Source organism: Danio rerio, chromosome 4 (genome assembly GCF_052040795.2).
Source record: "Danio rerio strain M-AB ecotype USA chromosome 4, GRCz13ab, whole genome shotgun sequence".
Lineage (NCBI taxonomy): Eukaryota > Metazoa > Chordata > Actinopteri > Cypriniformes > Danionidae > Danio > Danio rerio.
In genome coordinates this window covers 38238784-38257500 of record NC_141024.2, presented here as the reverse complement: position 1 = coordinate 38257500, position 18717 = coordinate 38238784, and the positions used below count along the sequence as shown (strand labels likewise).

At 38.6% G+C, this 18717-nt stretch overlaps 1 protein-coding gene and 3 non-coding genes across 4 annotated transcripts in view; all 4 read left to right on the top strand.

Annotated features, from left to right (window-relative positions):
• Positions 1 to 18717, top strand: part of LOC137491105 (uncharacterized) — a 698540-nt gene that overhangs the window by 149737 nt on the left and 530086 nt on the right. The gene's annotated exons all lie outside the window — the stretch shown is intronic.
• trnah-gug (transfer RNA histidin (anticodon GUG)) lies at positions 13726 to 13797 on the top strand. Its single transcript has one exon. It is a non-coding gene; the product is annotated as a tRNA-His (tRNA).
• Positions 14488 to 14569, top strand: trnas-gga (transfer RNA serine (anticodon GGA)). The gene has a single exon. It is a non-coding gene; the product is annotated as a tRNA-Ser (tRNA).
• On the top strand, positions 15597 to 15667 carry trnag-gcc (transfer RNA glycine (anticodon GCC)). The gene has a single exon. It is a non-coding gene; the product is annotated as a tRNA-Gly (tRNA).

Here is an 18717-nt window from a genome sequence, read left to right as displayed (position 1 = left end):
CCAGTAGCATCTCTGTCTGAAAAATTCTAACTCACTCATCTTCTGGCCTTACTTAAATACCCTTTTACATCCGTTGTTTTCCTTTGTTCTCCATATATTACACAAGATCCCTCCTAGTTTAACCCTTGACCCCAAATTCCATCCCTGTCATCTGTTTTTGTCTTAGTTCTACATATATCACACAAATTCCACTTAGGTTAACCGCTGACCTCAATTTCCACCTAGGTTAACCCCTGACCCAAACCTGGTAACTATATAACTTATCGATTTCTTGTGATATGGTAATTCTTCTAATGGGTATGCAAGTCTACAAGCAGATTATACACATACAATTTGAATACATATATTAACTTCACACTTTAAAGAGTATAAAATCCACTTCATATAATCCCTCCTCTTAAGACTTCAAGTCTTAATCTTCTTGCTTTTGGCCCATAGTGCAACTCCATGATCTAGCCCTTAGCCATATTACCTAATGACAAATATATGTCACAGTATTATTACAAATGACCAGATCATGTAATTGCACTTTGGAATAGAATCAAACCAAACATCTATGTCCTGATTTGACAAGAACATAGTAAAAGACTTGATTCTATTTTGTTATCATAAAAAGTAATATTTTAAGCATACAAATGGTTATACATTTGCTTCTGGGGGTCATGATTATCTAACATACAGTAAAGAATAAAACTAAAACACTACAAAAAATAAAAATCCACATGCACAATTTCATAATATATGGTCATAACATAATATTCTAATCTAACATCCACACACATAATCCGTAGAGTACGTTGATCTTCAGCCCAGATACTTTGCGTATTGTAGAGAGCCGCCGTTTTGGGGTAGAGGTTGTCTAGCACTTAACACCCAAGGCATGGATCCTCTTCATCATCCTCTTCTTCTAAACTATAAAAATTTTTAGCACTAGTTCATCTTTTTGAATCTAAATCTGGCACATACTTGCGAGCATTCTTTTTTCGTTCTGGCCTTAAAAGTGTTGATAGAGACTTTATGTTGAGAGTCTATAACCTGAAGTTGTAGTGATTATCATCACTTGAATTTGTGGCACCTTCTGTATTTCTCACTCAGGTATATAATCAGAATTACTCTTTTAACTGTTCTGATGAACTGCTTCTGCCACACTTTGCAATTCGTTGGTTTGAGCTTTGGGATTTTCTGCCTCCTCTGTTTCCCGTTAACTTTCTCTTGTTGGAGCTTTTTCCTTTGGCTGTCTTGTGCTGTGGTCCCGATGGTATCCAGTTGATGGCATCCCCTTTGGTAACCTTGGCATAAGGTCCATTTCTCCTGATTACACTCCACTCTCTCCAGAACACCTCAGATATACTCGATCACCGGATTAATCTCCTGCTTCTGGTCTTTTTTGGTTTCCTGTACAGATATCGCTTTGCACATGACAGTTAGTTTCCTCATAAAAGACCAAACTTCTTTCCAATGCATTAGAAATGTTCTCCAAACATTCCACAAGGTTAAATACAAGATTACATGCAAGGGTCGACCCAATAGTATTTCATGCAATGTTAGTTGCTTGTTTCTGTCAGTTTTCATGCAATCACTTATTAATGCAAAAGGTAACAAATCAATCCAGTTGAGTTTATCATTTTAACATAGTTTGTTAAACTAGGCCTTGATGAATCATCTTTAGCTCTTTCAATCATTCCTTACAATTATGTGTAATTTCTCAATTTTCTTTATTTCCAATACTTTATCAATTCATTTATTTATCTATTCACTGAATTATATATCCACTTATTTATCTACTTAATTACCTTTATTCACTTTAATTGACTTTAATTACTTTAATTTGTTTTTAAATGCAGACACATTATTTGAACTTTCTTCAGAGGTTATTCCAAATCTGAGACTTCTCTTGTCTTAAATGTAATAACTGTTCCTTCTTCCCTGTTCTGCTGATGGAATTACCTTCACTCATCTACCAAAACTGTCATGCCCAAAAGTTTGTATCTCTTGCCCTAAGCTAATTTTATCATTTCACAACATCCACAATCAAGTTCTTGAATATCCCCTTAAGCCTATTGCTGATCTTTTACTCACATTCTACTTTGCACAAATGTCACATGTGGACAACAATTCACTAATCACTGCATTCAAAAAGGCGATCATTATCCTTGGTGCTCAATTTTCTTTACCATTTCACCCTTGATTCAAACCATGTACATCTCAAATGCCAATCTATTAAAATGCTGTTGCCTCAACAATCTGTTCTTTGTATGTATTACATAAATCTTATTTGTCTTTTTCGTTCACCTCTAATGCTACATATATTGTTCATAGATACTAGTATGTTGTTTAATTTCCACTATCATCTAATTGAGGTTGTGACTCTATACTAGTGTTAGACCTGCTACCCTATTTTCTTTAATGTCAAATCAATTTCTTATTTATCAGCTTATCAGTTATTATTGCATCTGGACTAGATACAGAATCTTGTTAACACTAAACCTGTCATCCCTAAAAAATGTTATTTATGTCTTTTACTTAGCTTGAACTAGATGTACCTGCAGATAACTAAATTCTACACGTCTTTTTTACCTTAAGTGTAACCAAGTGTCTACCCTCCTCTGATAATTAACTGAACAGAAATCAATTACTTTAAAATATTTGGCATCTAAACAAAAAATTTAAGTACAGTGCGTGTTAGGACCTCTGCTAAGAAATTCTCTATCACTGACTGTTCTTAAATCATAAATTTTACAACATCTAGTTTTGCCTGTTTTGACTAATGCCATCATCAAAAATTAAATTTTAATCAAATTAAAATAAAATCCATTTTATTAGTTACCTACACAATCACAACCAAATTAGAAATGCCATAACATATTTAAATGTTTCTAATATTGCTATGTTCTCAAAAGTTTCAACAATGCCTATTCCAGCATATAACAGACCTGCATCTGGTTTAATTTTTTATTAATCCTCCCTATGCTGGCTAATTTTGTTTTCCCTTAATGTCCTGAACTGTTAATCATTATTAAAACTTGACACCTAAGTAATTTCTTATTTCTGAGCTATTTATTTTGCATTTTATATTAATTAGCATTTTTCACTTTTCAGCATTTTCAGCTCCAATTCCTTCCTGCTTTCACATCACACTGTTTGTACATACATTTTTTGTTGTAATTTTCTACCAGTTGACTGAAAAATCACTGGATTTCTTTATAGGTTCCTCTCTATCTGATCTGATTATTCATCTTTAGTCCTTAATCCTTTTTGCTTTTAATTATTTCTTCACATATGTAAAACAACCTATTTTCTGTTTTTAAACACTTTTCTCTTTCAAATATTCTTTTAGTACATTTAGAATTGTTCTTTTTTGACCTATTCAGTACTGTGAGTTCATTTCACTTTTTTTTTTTCATTCCCTTCAAATATAAATCACTTTTCTGTCTTAATCTCTGACATAATTTTTCTCTCAAATCTTGGTTTAGTTTACTCAAAATAAGTTTTCCCTAATTTTTAACTTAAATATTTAATTCCATCAACTTCTAACCCAAATTATTTTTTGTGTTATAAAAGCTGTCTCTTTTTCTTTTATTAGTCACCACCGTGCATTATAATTTGTCCTCCTATGTTCAATAATCTCTGAATTAACCTATGAAAATGAACCAAAATAATTTAACATTCTTCATAATTTATCATTTCAACATTACACATTTAAAGTTTCATCATACATTATCATCTAAGACTTTTCTTACAGTTTACATGATACTTTTCTTTTTATCATATTGACAGGAGTCTGATTTGATACAAGAATGGGTAGCTACACTTTTGCTCTTATTTTGCCCTCTGAGTGGTCACATTGTACTCAATTTGGACTATAGGTCGACTGCTTTGAGATGGACTGCCAGACTCCCCCTCCTCACACCCTGAGAAGACAACTGGTTCATAGATTGGTGTAGTCTTTTCTGTGGTGTCCATATCAGGGCACAGTGTTTCCCCCTTCTCTCTTAGTGCTGGCTTCTTTTCTTTTGTTGAGCTGATGTAAAGTTCTGGTGGAGCGCTTTTTCTCTTTGATCAGTTCATCATTAGCTTGTTTGCCTCTTTTTAGTGTCTCTGAACATAAATAGCCTTTCCAGTCCTCAGTAATTCCTGGGCATGCAGTGTCTGCCTCACTGCTTTCACAAATGTCCACAGCCAACAGTTTGTCCATTGTGTTTTTCAAACACCTTTTCCATTTGCCAGTGCACTCAGAGATGTCTAGTAGATAAGAGACCACAGTCCCCCAAAGTCCATCCCTTTGTCCTCTTAATTAATATTTGGAATTTAGCTCATGACCTATAAAAGTCTTTCCTTCTTTCCCATTTTTTTCCATCAAATGGAGACTCCTCTCATCTATTTTTCCTCTTTACGGTTTTAACAGTTTATTTTTCTCTAATTCATAATCATTTTATCATATGTAAATATGTTTAATTTTCTATTTCTTTAGTGTTATTCTAATTATTTTCTTTAGCTCCATATTATGCTTTACTTTACATTTCTCCTCATCTATGCTAGTGTTCCTTTACTAACCAGTCATTTTTACATCGAATTTTACTTTCCCTAACATTTTCCATACTCAGTTTCTATTTTCTCACTGCTTGCATTAAATGTTTCTTCTGTTTGCCATTTGTCATTATCTTATCTTTTATTTTCTCTGCCACGTATTTTAGTATTGCATTTTTTATTTCCATATCTGTTTTTCCATACTTGTTTTAATTCAGTAGTATTACATGGTGGCCCAATATCTGATATAACCATTCAAAATCATTACTGCTATAGCTCAGGGTTCATATTATTAATTAAATTCACCTATTTATTTACTAAAAGCATTTTTCATTTTTGAAGTGCAATGCATAATTATCAATTTAGCTTCTTACTGCATAAACTTTTACATGTATTAATCTTTTAAACTCACTCTAAAACATTCTTTAACATTTACCTAGCTTCTATGATTTTCATCTGAATCACTGTACTTTACTACAAATAAATGATATAGCTGACTTTGAGAAAGATGACAAAACATTTTTTCCCTTAAATCCAATCAAATTCTCTAAAGTTAATTCTTTCTTCAAAATGTTACTGCTTTTTTATTTTTTATCTTATCTGTTCACTGTACCTATATTGTAAGCATATTTTAAACATCTAATTTTATCTATGAAACAGTGAACTTATTTTTTTTCTATTTTATTCTCAATCAAAGACCTAACTTATATGTTATTCATTCATATTTATTTAGTAAATCTATTTGTTTATTTAATACATTCTTTTACTCCATACTTTCTTTGTCTCTATATATATTGATCACTATGGCTTCATTTATTCTTTTTCATTAGTAAAGTTTCAAACTCTTTTCTATATAATATAACTCTATTATTAGTACTTTCTCATTTCATTTATCTTACTATACTACTTTATAATTTGTCTATTCATTAATAACTTATATTCTATCCAAATTATGTTAAAGTCTATGTCATTATTTTATCTATAGTTTGATCTCCTCTCATTAACTCTCCTCTTCTCTGTTTCCCTAGTGCTGTAAATAGGCACTCTATTGTTCACACATGGACACCATAAATCTCTCTCTTACCCCCATCCTGGAGCAGACTGTCTTTCACTCATTGCTATGTCAGGAGTTTAAGTTTACTCTGCCTATTGTTCTTTTTTTAACATATTCAAACTTAAAACACAAAGATAATTTCAGAAAAATGTTTAACTATTATATTCTTCTGCTTTTTACTCTGTGTCTTTCAAATGCAACATGTTCCATTAGTTTTGATTTAAGAGACTCCTCTCTTTATATCATAATCTCTTCTCTTAAACTGCATCAATCACTATTCCTATTGTTCTTTAAATCACACCACACATATGCAGCCCTCCTTTTATATTATAATATACTATAATCATTATTTTAACCTACTCCTTATTGAAAACATACTTTTAAACACATTCACACTTCTAATCTTATTACTTTTCCTCTTCTCATTCACTCCTCTCCTCCACTCAGTGTAACAGGAGCTGCATCCCCCATCCTCATTCCATTCAAGGAGGAGGAAGGCAGTCTTCTCTGCCCACCAATGTGGACTATTTTGCCACAATCTGAAGCAGCAAATACACAAACACTTCAATTAAATAAATACTCTACACTACACTCCTCTTGAGTGACCTGTCCGAGCAGCCCTCTAACCTTAGAGCGGTAACCACAGGCTTTCGCCTACCCATGCAGCCCTTTGTTTATCTCCTCAAACAAAGCGGTATCGTAGGTCTTAGCGCGCATCTCTCTACTTTAATCTGCTTTAATCTCTTAACTGTTACCACACATTAAGGACTCTCTCTTAAAACTTATAAATGCTCTATGCATTTCTTACATCATTATTAATTTCCCAAATCTGGGTAACAGTTACTAGTTAATGTTTATCCTATCCATCAAGGCCCACTTAGGAAAACACAGATCATTTGCATACCTTACTCTGCTTTAATCTCTTAACTGTCACCACACATTGAAGACTCTCTCTTAAAACCTATAAATGCTCTATGCATATCTTATATCATTAATAATTTCCCAAATCTGAGTAACAGTTACTAGTTAATGTTTATCCTATCCATCAAGGCCCTCTTAGGAAAACACAGATCATTTGCATGCAAATTACTCTTTTTCTTCTGTTATTCAAAACCCCTTTTTTCTTTAATATCTTTTTTACATTTACTTTTAATTCTTTAAAGCTAGAGAAACAGTTCAAGTGTATTTACCTGTACAAGCAGGTCCTGACAGAAAAAACACAAACTAATAAGCAAAAAGTCGCTTACCGTTTTTTATTGTGGCCACATATTTGTGTTTTCTCTCCAGTCCAGCATGCACAGTAACACCAGTCCTGCTCCTTTCCAGCCCACCCAGAGGGACGCCAAATGTAGTGATTTTCTTGGTTTTTCTCTTACTAAATCAAACTCAGTCTGGAGGTTATGAATATCAGAAGAATATACTTTATTGTCGACAACAAAGGAGAACTTTCAGGAGACCCCCAGTAGCATCTCTGTCTGAAAAATTCTGTCTCACTCAAATTATAGCCTGTTTAAATAGTCTTCTACACCAGTTTTTTTCTTTGTTCTCCATATGTTACACAAGATCCCTCCTACTTTAACCCTTGACCCCAAATTCCACCTCTGTCATCAGTTTTTCCCTTATTTCTACATATGTCACACAAATTTCACCTAGGTTAACCCCTGACCCAAACCTGGTAACTATATATCTTATCCATCTATACGTCTTTGTTTACACATGTGTTGCTCTATTCTTATCCATTTCCTGAGACACCTTAGTTGCTTACTCAGGCTTTCTCCCGCTCTCTTCTCATCCACTTCTCGTGACCCTTAGTGGTTTCCTCAGGCCCTTTCCCCTTACATAACACTTTAATTGTTTTAATGGTAGGTAAATCTACAAGCAGATTATACACATATAATTTGAATATATAGATTAACTTCACACTTTAAAGAGTATAAAATCCACTTCAAGAGTCTTTTAGATGTGCCAGGACCAACCGCTCGAAGCACTTCATGATGATGGGTGTGAGTACTACAGGGCGGTAGTCATTCAGGCATGTTGGGCTGGAGTGTTTGGGCACTGGCACAATAGAGGTGGTTTTAAACCATGTTGGCACAGCTGCTAGGTTAAGCGACAGGTTGAAAATGTCTGTGAATACCCCAGCGAGCTGTTCTGCACATGCTTTGAAGACTTGCCCAGGAATACCGTCTGGTCCAGCAGCCTTACGCACATTGATCCGACTCAGTGCGTTGTGTACTTCTGAGGAGGTGAGTGTGATAGGTGAGTGGTCGGTGGAGGAAGTGATCCTGATGTAGGGTTTTTTATTGTCTCTTTCAAAGCAGGCATAAAAGTCATTTAGCTCGTTCAGGAAGGAGACGTCTGTGGGTGTGGACTGGCTGGGTGTGTAGTTGGTGATGGCCTGGATGCCCTGCCACGTGCGCCAATGATCAGAGTTGGAAAAGTGCTCCTCTAGCTTTAGCTTGTAACAGTGCTTGGCCTTTTTGATGCCCCTCGTCAGATTAGCCCTGGAAGTGCTGTAGGCCTGTGCATCGCCTGATCTGAAGGCAGTGTTGCGTGCTTTCAGCAGGAGGAGCACCTCCTTGTTTATTTATGGCTTCTGATTCGGGTATGTAGTGATCTGTTTCTGGGTTGTAACACTGTCTATGGTGGTGTTGATATATTCCAGAACAGAGGAAGTGTAACTGTCAATGTCTGTGTGAAAGCCATGTGTGGCCTGGGAAGCAAACATACCCCAGTCTGTGTGTTGAAACCTGTCCTGTAGTGTGGAGTCTACCCCATCTTTGTGTAAACATAGTCTAATGTTTTAGACCAAAAACAAGACCTAAACAACAGAATAGTTACTAGTAACTATTAAAATTAGTACTAGTATCTAATAAATAAAAACTATATATTTAATAAGTACTATCTAATGAATAAGTACTAGTATCTAATAAAATAAACCAGTGTCTAATGAGTAAGCACTTGTATATTTTGAAAACTCTAGTATTTAATTAATAGCACAAGTATTTAATTTAAAAGATATCTGAAAAATAAGCACAAGTAACATGAAAAAAGACACTAGTATGGCAGGGCTCGAAATTGCGACCATTTTGCTCACATATGTGCCCGAAATTTTATCTATGCGACCTCAAAATAAATTTGGGAGCATTTGTGCAAGTGCAAGAATGTGTTGTGTGCGACAGTTTTACTTTGCAAAATGTTCACCACATGCGCGAATTCGGGAGACATTCATGCTGAATGCATCTCTGTGCTTGAAACGGGAAACGCAGTGCTCAGGAATGGTTTAAAACAGTTGTCATGTCAACTTGCTGCAGTAAACAAAGCCAAGTCCGTAATCCTTGCCCCGCCTTCGCGCTCTTCTTATTGGCCCACTGCTCTAGCACTGAAATATCAGCTGTCAATCACTCAGTTAAACGGACATCGCAAACGGGCCTACACTGTTTAAACCAATATCGCTACTCATGAAAAGACCGGTATTGCTATTAACATGACGTATGCATATAATAAGGTGCAGTACATGTTAAAAGCATCAGTGCAGTATCAGACAGCACCCGTGAGAACAGCACAGTTATATCGTTAACAGATTTATTCATGTCAAGCAGTGCGTGCAGGGCCGGTGGGCGCTCTGTGTATCTTTTGGACACTCAGTTATGTTATAAAATGTATTTTCTTGAGATGATGGGACGAGACATATTTTCCTCACGCTTGCATTTATACTGTTGATTTCAAATGCAATTAATATGTTTGTATAAAACTTGTAGTAATGATGCTTATAATTGGTGGGTGCGACTACATTTTTGCTGATGCGCCTACATTTTTAAAGTTATAAGTACCGGTGCTACCAAGCAAAAAGGTTAATTTCGAGCCCTGCTAATGGGTGATGCTAGTGGGTTGCACCTTATCTCACAGCAAGAAGTACAGGTGAATTGAGCATGATAAAATTGACTGTAGTGTATGAGTCTCTGAATAAGTGAGTGTGCTTCCCAGTGATGGGTTGTTGTTGGAAGGGCATCTGCTATGTAAAACATACGCTGGATAAGTTGGTGGTTCATTCCACTGTGGCAACCCCAGATTACAGTTTTTTTTCATTTGTTTTGCCACAAATTTCAGAACCCTGTTATCAATTTTCAAAACTCGAAACATTCACTACTTTAAACACAGACTCTCCAGTGTTCAATACTCTGCATGCTGCATTTATTTCCTTTAAGAAGTCTTGCATTTGAAGGATCATTGGTTCACATAATCCTGTTATCATACAAATACTACAGGAACAAACTTTAGATCACCAGCACACAAGATGCACATTGTTACAATAAACAATCTTTTACAGTCATTTTTGTTTAAAATATATGATACAGGTTTCATAATGGTTTATACATAAGTGTAGAGGGAACAGTACAGACAGTGGATACACTAAACTAAGTTTATTCCAACGCAATCTCATGGCAATTCGTAACTTTTTGATTTAGTGGCTAATTCTCATTCCATCATAATGTAGGTTTACTGTCATTTTTTTCTCACTGCAATTCCCCATATAGAAAGCTGATATATGGCATGATATATGGCAACATATGGAAATTACAACTGGTCTCGACATACTGTATTTAAAATCTCATAATAGTCAATAATTTGTCAAAATCCCTGTTTACATTTTTTTCAGCCATATCACGTGTGTGTGTGTGTGTATGTGTGTGCATAAAGAGGCTCTTGTACAACAAATCCAAAAGGCTTGATCTCAACAATAGCTGATAGTCACTTTTGCTGGAACTTGATTCCAGGGTCTCCTGTTTACAAGACAGGCACTTTGACCAACTAAGCTACAGCGTCAAACGACCTTGACAGGGGCTAATTTTTTAATTGAAAAAAGAAAAATAACTAACAACTGTAGCGCTGCATGCACTCTTAACAAAAACCACCCTGGCACCTGTACATTAGGCACTGCTGGGATTTGAACCCTGGATCTCCTGTTAACAAGACAGACGCTTTGACCAACTAAGCCACAGCTGAAAAGAAGGCAGGACGTTTTTGCACACAGAGACTAAAAATACACATTGAGTCTAAAAATCGCAAGCAAAGAAGTTGTTTAACTCTATTTGTCACAGTATTCATTACGCCTCAAAGCTATACAATTTTATGAATCGATCCGGCAAGCTATATAAAACAAGCACACGACAGGCTTACAAGACAGGCTCTTTGACCAGCTAAGCCACAGCGCCACAGAAATTCACTGTTAGAAACATTTGCCCAATAACAAAAATCAAAGGAGAAAAAACAATACACAACAAAAACCAGCATGTCAGGATGCAGAAAATGCAGACAAGATGGACATGGTCTTTTAGAGTCTGGAGGATCATGTCTCAAACCTGACCGTTAACCTGGCCTCTGTTCAAGATGTGTGAATTTATTTTTATTTAATCTATCCTTAATCATGTGTTAAGTGTTTTTTGGAACCTCCAGTTTCATTACATCCAAACTCAGAGTCAGCTCGGAAAATGGAAATCAGGACAAACATATGCTATCGGCCATTGAAAGAGTTTCAGATCAGAAAGCCACTCTCCCATAATCTGAGGGAAAGGTGCAGTTTGGATTTGAACCTAGCACCTGCTGTTGCCAAGACAGGTGCTCTGGCCTACTTAGTCTTAACACTAAAAGAAAAAACCTCTGGATATGATACTTCCAAACGCAGTTTCGTCTAAGACAGTGGGGGGGAAGCAAAATTTACTGTGCTTTCTACTCAGTTTCTTTGCACATGCATAAAGAGGCTCTTGTACAACAAATCCAAAAGGCGTGATCTCAACAATAGGTGGCAGTTACTTTTCCCCAAAACCACAGGTTGCCTTTGAGTCATTCCTCAAGCCCACTAGGCCCTACACTGTTTTCTAATCAACCTTAATAAACAAAAAACTGGATGGCGGAGAGGGTGCCGGATTTTTATAAGGAATTGTTAAGAGCTTGGGGCAAATTTTTAAACAATGTGCATTTTAAACCTCTAGGGAGAGAGAACATTTTAAATCAGCCCCTTTTCTTAAACAACTGCATTTTAAATCAAGGGAGGGAGATTTTTTTAAAGAAATGGTGGGTGGCAGGAATAGTTAAAGTAAGGGATATTTTATATGAGTTTAAAGAAGGTTTTTTACCAGTTCAATGCATTATTGATGCCATGGAAGAAGCAAAGGAAGAATATAGCAGACAAGAAATAAAAAATAAGTACGAAATAATTAAAACTGCAATCCCTCAAGAATGGATTCAAAAAATTTAAAATAAAGAAGATGACGTTGATGGAATGGAAGTGTATGTGAGAATAGGGGAGAAATTGAATGATTTTAAGGAATGTACTGTGAAAAGTTTTTTTTGTGTTTTTAGGGATGCAGTTTTTAAGAAACCTGTGGCAAATGAATACTGGATGCAAAAATACGAGATAACAAATGAGAACAACATATGGGAAAACATGAGAGGTATTTTTATACAAATAAAACTGGCAAACTTAGAATATTTTATTAGACACAGAGTGATTTTTACTGATTCCATTTTAAATAAAATTGGGATGGAACAAGATGCAACATGTAAAGTGTGTAACGAAGATGATGAGGGGCTTTTACATTTATTTTTACATTGCAAACAGTTGGATGATTTTAATGAAAGATGTAAAGAAATGATCTCAATATTAAAAGGGGAGGAAGAAACGGAATGGAAAAAGGTTTTAATGTTGGGATTGGAAAATGAATGTGCATGTAAAAACAAAAAGCTAATTAACTTGCTGATAATGTTGATGAAAAACGCAATATGGGAAGAAGAGTTGTAATGAGGAAGGAAAAAGTGCGACTAAATGTATGGAACATTTTTAAAAGAAAATTTGTAAAGTATGTACAATGTTTGTTTTATTATTTTTATCATGAAGAAAAAGTTGATGTTTTTTTACAATGTTTTTACGGTTGAAGTATGTCAGATTTTAAAGGACTGTGAATTGGACATTTCTCTTTTAAAGGACTGAAAGGACCCTGGAAATAAGACCATCGACCACCAATGAACTGCTTTTGAAATGAAATATCTTGTGCAAATATGTGTAAAATGTAAAATTGTAATTTTATGAATATTTCTTAATAAAATTTTTTTTTTTTTTAAATCGTATAGTGGTTAGTACTCTGCGTTATGGCCGCAGCAACCCCAGTTCGAATCCGGGTCACGGCAGGTTTTTCTAGGTGACATAGGCGTTACACTCTGTGTTGCCATCTGTAATCTCCAGCCACCTTTTAGTGCAGGCTGTGCTAATGGCACGTCCTGAATGTTTACGTTTCCTAAAGTGTGGAAGACTAGAATTCGAAATGAGAAACAGGATCTTTGATGCCAGCATGCTGTGTAGATAAGTACTGATCAAGTCATGCTTCTAAGGCATGGAAGGAATCTTTTCAATTGTTGAGTGTCCATTCATTGCCACAACAGCAGAAAGACCTTCTGCAGTTATCATTGATCTATTTAATGTCTCCTACATGACAAGGAGTCCAAACTATTGTGTTGTACTGATGTCTACATCTACAACAACCATAAACCCAATCTTAAAGTAACCTGTCGTGTTTTAGCAACATCCACACCAACCATAAGCTTAAAACCCCATCTCACGGTAAACTTTAGAGTTCTGTAAAGGTCTGCGCTAACCACAACCCTAAATCTTGCCTACTTGTAAATTACTCTTGTAGATCCTGGATAGCTCAGTCAGTTGAGCAACAGACTTTTAATCTGAGGGTCCAGGGTTCAAGTCCCTGTTCGGGCGTGTAAGGCTGATTTTGTGAAGCCGCAGGTTTTGCCGTTGAGCTATCACTTGATTAAAGTTTTATCTGGATGCACAATACATGTACTAGGCATGAAGACATGGCAGATCAGGCAGTCTTGTAGTCGTGGCCGAGTGGTTAAGGCGATAGACTAGATATCCACTGGGGTCTCCCCGCGCAGGTTCGAATCCTGCCGACTACGTGCCCTCCCTTTTTAAAATTGCAGCATTCATCAATTGTTTGCATTTTCATTGTTTCTTGGGAAAAGTGTTGTGCTGGTAAGAGGAGGAAAACAACAGCGTTCTCACTGAACAGAAAGAGGGCATATCACAGAGAAGAACATACCACACAAGCGGCACAATGGCTGTTCCGTAGCACGCCGTGATCGTATAGTGGTTAGTACTCTGCGTTGTGGCCGCAGCAACCCCGGTTCGAATCCGGGTCACGGCAGGTTTTTAAAGGTGACATTGGCGTTACACTCTGTGTTGCCATCCGTAATCTCCAACCACCTTTTAGTGCAGGCTGTGCTAATGACACGTCCTGAATATTTACGTTTCCTAAAGTGTGGAAGACTAGAATTCTATATGAGAAACAAGATCTTTGATGCCAGCATGCTGTGTAGATAAGTACTGATCAAGTCACGCTTCTAAGGGATGGAAGGAATCTTTTCAATTGTTGAGTGTCCATTCATTGCCACAACAGCAGAAAGACCTTCTGCAGTTATCATTGATCTATTTAATGTCTCCTACATGACATAGAGTCCAAACTATTGTGTTGTACTGATTTCTACATCTACAACAATCATAAACCCAACCTTAAAATAACCTGTCGTGTTTTAGCAACATCCACACCAACCATAAGCTTAAAACCCCATCTCACAGTAAACTTGAGAGTTCTGTAAAGGTCTGCGCCGACCACAACCCTAAACCCAGTAAATTACTGTTGTAGAGCCTGGATAGCTCAGTCGGTAGAGCATCAGACTTTTAAACTGAGGGTCCAGGGTTCAAGTCCCTGTTGGGGTGTGTAAGGCTCATTTTGTGGAGCCACAGCTTTTGCCGTTGAGCTATCACTTGGTGAAAGTTTCATCTGGATGCACAATACGTGTACTAGTCATGAAGACATGGTAGTTCAGACAGTCTTGTAGTCGTGGCCGAGTGGTTAAGGCGAAGGACTGGAAATCTTTTGGGGTCTCCCCACGCAGGTTCAAATCCTGCAAACTATGTCCTCTCACTTTTTAAAATTGCAGTCATCAATTGTTTGCATTTCCATTGTTTCTTGGGAAAAGCGTTGTGCTGGTAGGAGGAGAAAAACAACAGCATGTTCTCACTGAACAGAAAGGGGCATATCACAGGGAGGAACATACCACACAAGGGCCACAACGGCTGTCCCGTAGCTCGATGTGATAGTATAGTGGTTAGTACTCTGCGCTGTGGCCACAGCAACCCCGGTTCGGCAGATTTTTCAAGGTGACATCGGTGTTGCACTCTGTGTTGCCATCCGTAATCTCCAGCCACCTTTTAGTGCAGGCTGTGCTAATGGCATGTCCTGAATTTTTACGTTTCCTAAAGTGTAGAAGACTAGGGATTCGATATGAGAAACAGGATCTTTGATGCCAGCATGCTGTGTAGATAAGTACTGATCAAGTCACGCTTCTAAGGCATGGAAGGAATCTTTTCAATTGTTGACTGTCCATTCATTGCCACAACAGCAGAAAGACCTTCTGCAGTTATCATTGATCTATTTAATGTCTCCTATGAAGGATTCGGATTTCTGTTTTCCAGTCCATCTCATCATGGACCGACGTTTATTCCTACTTCCTGCTTTGTTACTGTTCGGACGTCTTTGCCCACTGCTCCGCTCTTCGCACTCTTGCTTTTATATCTTATACCCTAATTTTAACTTGAGCCTATCAGCACAGTGCTCAAACAACACGGCTTGAAGATCAGCATCGATTCTACAAACTTTCTGGAATATAGCTTTACTAACAAGAGGGAAATTTCGTCTAAACAATCCAGCTGCTTACATTCTGGAGTCTGGGTACCAGCCTTGCAGCAATCACACCCCACTAGGAGAGCAGTGTGAACATATCAGCATTGGTGGTTCAGTGGTAGAATTCTTGCCTGCAACGTGGGAGATCCAGGTGCGATTCCCGGCTAATGCAAATCCTGTTTTGTGTTGCTACTCTTCCAGCTCTGGGTAACAGCCTTGCAGCAATCACACCCCACTAGGAGAGCAGTATGAGCATATCAGCATTGGTGGTTCAGTGGTAGAATTCTCGCCTGCCACGCGGGAGACCCGGGTCCGATTCCCGGCCAATGCAAATCCTGTTTGTGTTGCTACTCAGCCAGCTCTGGGTAACAGCCTTGCAGCAATCACACCCCACTAGGACAGCAGTATGACCATATCAGCAATGGTGGTTTAGTGGTAGAATTCTCGTGTCCCACGCATGGGACCTGGGTCCGATTCCTGGCCAACGCAGTTCCTGTTTTGTGTTGCTTCTCTTCCAGCTCTGGGTAACAGCCTTGCAGCAATCACACCCCACTAGGACAAATGTTTGAGCATATGAGCATTGGTGGTTCAGTGGTAGTATTCTCGCCTGCCACGTGGGAGACATGGGTCCGATTCCCAGCCAATGCAATTTCTTATTTGTGTTGCTACTCTTCCAGCTCTGGGTAACAGCCTTGCAGCAATCACAACCCACTAGGACAGCAGTTTGAGCATAGCAGCATGGGTGGTTCAGTGGTAGAATTCTCCCCTCCCACGCGGGAGAGCCGGGTCCGATTCCCGGCCAATGCAATTCCTGTTTTGTGTTGCTAATCTTCCAGCTCTGGGTGACAGCCTTGCAGCAATCACACCCCACTAGGACAGCTGTATGAGCATATCAGCATTGGTGGTTCAGTGGTAGAATTCTCGCCTGCCATGCGGGAGACTCGGGTCCAATTCCCAGCCAATGCAAATCTTGTTTTGTGTTGCTACTCTTCCAGCTCTGGGTAACAGCCTTGCAGCAATCACACATCACTAGGACAGCAGTAAGAACATATCAGCATTGGTGGTTTAGTGGTAGAATTCTCGCCTCCCACCTGGGAGACCCGGGTCTGATTCCCGGCCAATGCAATTCCTGTTTTGTGTTGCTACTCTTCCAGCTCTGGGTAACAGCCTTGCAGCAATCACACCCCACTAGGACAACTCTATGAGCATATCAGCATTGGTGGTTCAGTGGTAGAACTCTCGCCTGCCACGCGGGAGATCCAGGTGCGACTCCCAGCCAATGCAAATCCTGTTTTGTGTTGCTACTCTTCCAGCTCTGGGTAACAGCCTTGCAGCAATCACACCCCACTAGGACACATGTTTGAGCATATGAACATTGGTGGTTCAGTGGTAGTATTCTCGCCTGCCACGTGAGAGACATGGGTCGGGAATTGGCGGCGCCTTCGCTGGCTGCGGCTGCATCGGCTCAGAACAAGACAAAAAATAGCGTCAGAGATAGTGTTAGAATGAGTAAAACGAAACTGATATATGACAGGCAGAATCTGTTGCTACTAGAATCTGCCAGCAAACTCTGCTGGTTTGATCCGAAGATTATAGAAACACTAAAAGACTACGGACTACTGAGTTGTCGCGAAGAGGCCCGCCGAGTAAAGGAGACATCTAATGACACCACCCGGACGAGGTGGCGTCGGCGGCGGTGTATGCGCAAGCAGAAACGCGGGGTTCGCGGAGGAGCAGCAGCTAGGCTAAGAGCTTTTCCCTGCCGAACACCGCTGCCTTCACTGATGGTGGCAAATGTCCGATCATTAGAAAACAAACTGGACAACCTCAGACTCGAGTTAACATCGACACGGGAGGTGAGAGACTGTTGTGCACTAGTTCTTAGCGAGACGTGGTTAAACGATTCCATTTCGGATGAAGCGATAAGCCTAACGGGGCTAACTGTATTCCGGGCTGATAGAAACAGCACACTCAGCGGGAAATCCCGAGGTGGTGGTCTTTGCATCTATGTTAATAATAGATGGTGCAAGGATGTAAATATGATCTACTCATACTGTTCGCCTGATATTGAGGTTTTGACAGTAAAGTGCCGCCCCTTTTATCTTCCGAGAGAATTCTCCGTTGTTTTTATTATTGCTGTATATATCCCTCCAGATGCAGATACAAAACAAGCCCTTGATGTATTATACCATTTTATAAACAGACTTCATACTTCTCATCCAGAAGGAGTAATCATTGCTGCAGGTGATTTCAACCAGGCAAACATGAAGAAAGTGCTCCCCCACTTTTTTCAATACGTAAATTTTGCCACAAGAGGTATGAATGTATTGGATCATGTGTACACAAACATTAAACTGGCATACAAAGCAGTTCCTCGCCCCCATCTTGGCTCATCAGATCACCTTTCTGTTATGTTAATACCAACATACAAAGCCCGTCTCACAAGTACCAAGCCCTCTATAAAACAAGTGAGAATTTGGCCAGAGGGAGCTATGTCTGAATTACAGGACTGCTTTGATTGCACAGACTGGACTGTGTTCAGAGAGGCCTCCACAAATGGTCAAGGCACAGATATTAATGAATATGCTGATGCTGTATCCAGTTATATTTTTAAGTGTATGGAGGATGTCTGTGTCACTAAGAACATTAAAGTCAGAGCAAATGAAAAACCCTGGATGACTGCAGAGGTGCGGGCTTTGCTAAAAACAAGAAACTCTGCTTTTAAGTGTGGGGATGCAGCTGTTCTTAGGTCTGCTCGGGCCAATCTGAATAGGGCAATCAGAGTGGCAAAAAGAGCCCATGGAAATAAGATTAAAGAATACTTCCAGGACCACAAAGATACTAGAAGTTTATGGCAGGGTATTCAGTCTGTTACAGACTATAAAAGCATCTCACTGTCCTGTGAAAATAACATTGACTTTCTTAATGATCTTAACAACTACTTTGGAAGGTTTGATGCTGTTAATAATACACCAGCAGTGAAGGCCACATTGCAGCATGACGAGCAGGTGCTAAGCTTTGATATCACTGATGTCCGCAAGACCCTAAAGAAAGTAAACGCTGGTAAGGCGGCAGGGCCTGACAAAATACCAGGCAGAGTACTCAAGGGGTGTGCAGAACAACTTGCGCCTGTACTGACGGACATATTTAATATCTCTATGCATCAAGCTGTTGTGCCATCATGTTACAAAACATCTGCTATTATTCCAGTGCCAAAAAAACCTTCAGTCACTTCTTTAAATGACTATCGGCCGATAGCTTTAACTTCACTGATAATGAAATGCTTTGAGAAACTGGTAAAAAGTCATATCACCTCCATCCTGCCTACTTCACTTGATCCACTTCAGTTTGCCTATCGGCCAAACAGGTCTACTGATGATG